This window comes from Oncorhynchus tshawytscha, linkage group LG20 (assembly GCF_018296145.1).
Source record: "Oncorhynchus tshawytscha isolate Ot180627B linkage group LG20, Otsh_v2.0, whole genome shotgun sequence".
Lineage (NCBI taxonomy): Eukaryota > Metazoa > Chordata > Actinopteri > Salmoniformes > Salmonidae > Oncorhynchus > Oncorhynchus tshawytscha.
In genome coordinates this window covers 16,572,570-16,576,641 of record NC_056448.1, presented here as the reverse complement: position 1 = coordinate 16,576,641, position 4,072 = coordinate 16,572,570, and the positions used below count along the sequence as shown (strand labels likewise).

Here is a 4,072-nt window from a genome sequence, read left to right as displayed (position 1 = left end):
GTCCTGTGTGTGACTGCCTGCCAGGGCAGATGTGATTATTTAGCTATCGTCAGTTAAACTGTTTTAATGGTCAGCTGTGGATCCTCACGGCTCTCTGAAGGACAAGTAAAGCATCTATAAACAGAATGAACTGTTCTACAATCATCAATTATACAGTTGATGTTGGAAGTTTACATACATTTAAGCTCAGTTTTTCACAATTCCTGACATTTATTCCTAATAAAATGTCCCTGTCTTAGGTCAATAAGGATCACTTTATTTTAAGAAAGTGAAATGTCAGAATAATAGAGTGATTTATTTCAGCTTTTATTTCATCACAATCCCAGTGGGTCAGAAGTTTACATACACTCTGTATTTGGTAGCATTGCCTATAAATTGTTTAACTTGGGTGGAATGTTTTGGATAGCCTTCCACAAGTTGGGTGAATTTTGGCCCATTCCTCTTGACAGAGCTGGTGTAACTGAGTCAGGTTTGTTGGCCTCCTTGTTTGCACACACTTTTTCCATTCTGCCCACAAATTTTCTATAGGATTGAGGTCAGGTCTTTGTGATGGCCACTCCAATACATTGACTTTGTTGTCCTTTAAGCCATTTTGCTACAACTTTGGAAGTATGCTTGGGGTCATTGTCCATTTGGGAGACCCATTTACGATCAAGCTATAACTTCCTGACTGATGTCTTGAGATGTTGCTTCAATATATCCACATAATTTTACTTCCTCATGAGGCCATCTATTTTGTGAAGTGCACCAGTCCCTCCTGCAGCAAAGCACCCCCACATCATGATGCTGCCACCCCCGTGCTTCACGGTTGGGATGGTGTTCTTCGGCTTGCAAGCCTCCCCCTTTCCTCCAAACATAATGATGGTCATTCCGGCCAAACAGTTGTATTTTTGTTTCATCAGACCAGAGGACATTTCTCCAAAAAGTACAATCTTTGTCCCCATGTGCAGTTGCAAACCGTAGTCTGGCTTTTTTATGGTGGTTTTGGAGCAGTGGCTTCTTCCTTGCTGAGCGGCCTTTCCGGTTATGTCGATATAAGACTCGTTTTACAGTGGCAAATATATATACTTTTGTACCAAAGTACGTTCATCTCTAGGAGACAGAACTCGTCTCCTTCTTGAGCGGTATGACGGCTGCATGGTCCCATGGTGTTTATACTTGCATACTATTGTTTGTACAGATGAATGTGGTACCTTAGGTTTAGGGGTTTAGGAATTGCTCCCAAGGACGAACCAGACTTGTGGAGGTCTCCAATTTTTTTCTGAGGTCTTGGCTGATTTCTTTTGATTTTCCCATGATGTCAAGCAAAGAGCCACTGAGTTTGAAGGTAGGCCTTGAAATACATCCACAGGTACACCTCCAATTGACTCAAATTATGTCAATTAGCCTATCAGAAGCTTCTAAAGCCGTGACATAATTTTCTGGAATTTTCCAACCTGTTTAAAGGCACAGTCAACTTAGTGTATGTACTTCTGACCCACTGGAATTGTGATACAGTGAATTATAAGGGAAATAATCTGTCTGTAAACAATGTTGGAAAAATGACTTGTGTCATGCACAAAGTAGATGTCCTAACCGACTTGCCAAAACTATAGTTTGTTAACAAGACATTTGTGCAGTGGTTGAAAAACAAGTTTTAATGACTCCAACCTAAATGTATGTAAACTTCCAAACAGCTCATCATAGCTCATTCTGCAGAAGGTGATGGAGTTCTAAGGCATCTCCATATCTCTCCCAGTCCCAATGCTGGCTTTGCGTCAGCTGCTTATTCACCTACTCATCTGGCTAGGAACCATTATGATCCAAGAAGCATCCATCGTCCTTGACACCAGCATGACTGACTGTCTTGGCATTGTCCCAACAGAACGTTACATAAAACGAATACTGGCAGCACCATAAACAACATTTTTCACAGTCACTACAATTGTGTCATTGTATAACATATTAGAGATGACTCGAGATCAGGCTTTCAGGCATATGTTCAGTGACCTCACTTAGGCTTGTGATTATTTAGGTCATAACCTATGGACGTCTGTGGTTTCTCCATGGGACTCTATGATTTAACTGTGGATGTATCCTGGGTCAAATACATTTCTGTGAGGGGATGACAGAGCCAATGCACCTTCTCAGCGCACTCAATTCAGGAAATAACTTGATCCTATCCACTCGAGAAAAAAGGGTTCCAAAAGGGTTCTTCTGCTGTCTTCATAGGAGAAACCTTTTTGGTTCCAGGTAGAACCACATGTAGTAAGGGTTCTACATGGAACCCAAAATGGTTATACCTAGAACCTTTTAGGTTCTGGATAGCACCTTTTCTTCAAAGCTGTAGCCTAAAATATGCATTCATAAATGCCTGAATAATGCCAAACTGAATCTAATAGGTCAGCCATTTATTGTGCCGTCTATTGAAGTCTTTTCATGAAAGGTCTTTGTGTAACAATATCTTTTAACCTACTATGAAAGGTCATCCCTTTTCAGTCCCTTTAGTCCCACATTGAGTCTTTACATACACAAAGGCCAATAAAAGCATATCAGTTCAACAAAATGCATTGTGCTCTTTTACCATGGAAACAAAGCCTTTTCAAGAGTATGTCTCAAGTGACAATCACAAGACTTTGTTTCCCCCTGGTGCTCTGGTACGTCACGGCAGTCCTACAGCACAATGATGGGGTGTTTAGTGTGTAAGAGGAGGACACTTCCCCCAGAGGCAACTCAGCTTAATAGGGACAAAACTCCATTGTAAAATAAGTGGTGCTATTCTTTTTCTCAAACCCTTCAGCGAAAACGTAATCAAGTGGTCCAGTTTATATTGGCTAAGTGGAGCACATGATCATATCACAGTGGCTTTTATGTAACAACTAAGTGTGTATCTTGTTTGGAATCAAACAGCGTATAAATGGCGAAGGGATGCTGGTGGCTCGGTGGCTGTGTGCGTCAGCATTGCAGAGGTCTGGGTCAATCACAGTATTATGGATTCCTCTCATTCTTGTCCCAGTGGACCTAGAGGGCTACGAAGTCATTATCATTAGAGGTACAGGCCTTGAGACAGTTTGGCATGCACTGAATGTGGTGGCATCATGGTCTGGCTGCTTCAGAAATGTCAAGTACCTGATGATGCTATTTAGGATTATAAATGAAGGATTATTACATGCAAACATGCCACTGTTAACTAGCACTTCCTTAAACAAAATGCTAAGAGATTGTATCTCATGGCATGCAGTATGAAGTGATCTTCGTGATGTGTAAACTAGGAGTAGTATTTAGTTTAGCTTGTCATAGCTAACATTACAAGCTTCACTTTCAACAATCAGTCTGCTAACCATGCTGATGTGATCAACCACCAGGCTATATCAGACATGCCACAGAATGCCAACAGGGAGTAGAGAAAGGATTCACCTTCTGTGTAATCATGAGGAATGTTCAGACCGGTATTCAGCACGCAGTGTGACTCCAGCAGGCATGCCACTGTTTACATGCAAAAAAAAGTTGACCTCATTCAGCAGTAATTTATCTAAGACACGCTCAACTTGCCGTCAGTGTCACGTGTCGAGCTTCATCTGCACCATGGGTTAAGGACTCATCTCTACATTAGACCACTTTAGAGATCTGATCTGATTTTAGTGAGAGCGAACTTTCTTAAAATTCCTCTTTTTACTAATTGTACTGTTTTGGATTGTTACATGAGGTAAGTAAAAGGTTCCCCATCCAACCAGCACTTTCTCTACACAGGTAGGAATGTGTTTACTGTCAACTCCACCTAACACTCAGCCACATTCCACTTAACAACTTTAAACATCAAAGTTATGTCTAGCCCTCTACAAACACCATCCTACATTCTAAGAAAATGCATTGACGTCATCTGATGTCAGATGCCCATCGAACATCGGACTGCTAAAACTGCAAATAAGGCTTAGAGGAAGACATTGTAATGGAGCCGAGACAGTCGTGAAGAGGGCACAACAACACCGTTCCCCCCTCAGGAGACTGAAAATATTTGGCATGGGTCCCCAGATCCTCAAAAAGTTCTACAGCTGCACCAACAAGAGCATCCTGACCGGTTGCATAACCGCCT

The 4,072-nt window shown here is 41.7% G+C and overlaps 1 protein-coding gene across 5 annotated transcripts in view; it reads left to right on the top strand.

The window, feature by feature from the left end:
* The window catches only part of LOC112219368 (guanine nucleotide exchange factor VAV2), a 1,336,992-nt gene that overhangs the window by 1,038,391 nt on the left and 294,529 nt on the right, over window positions 1–4,072 (top strand). The gene's annotated exons all lie outside the window — the stretch shown is intronic.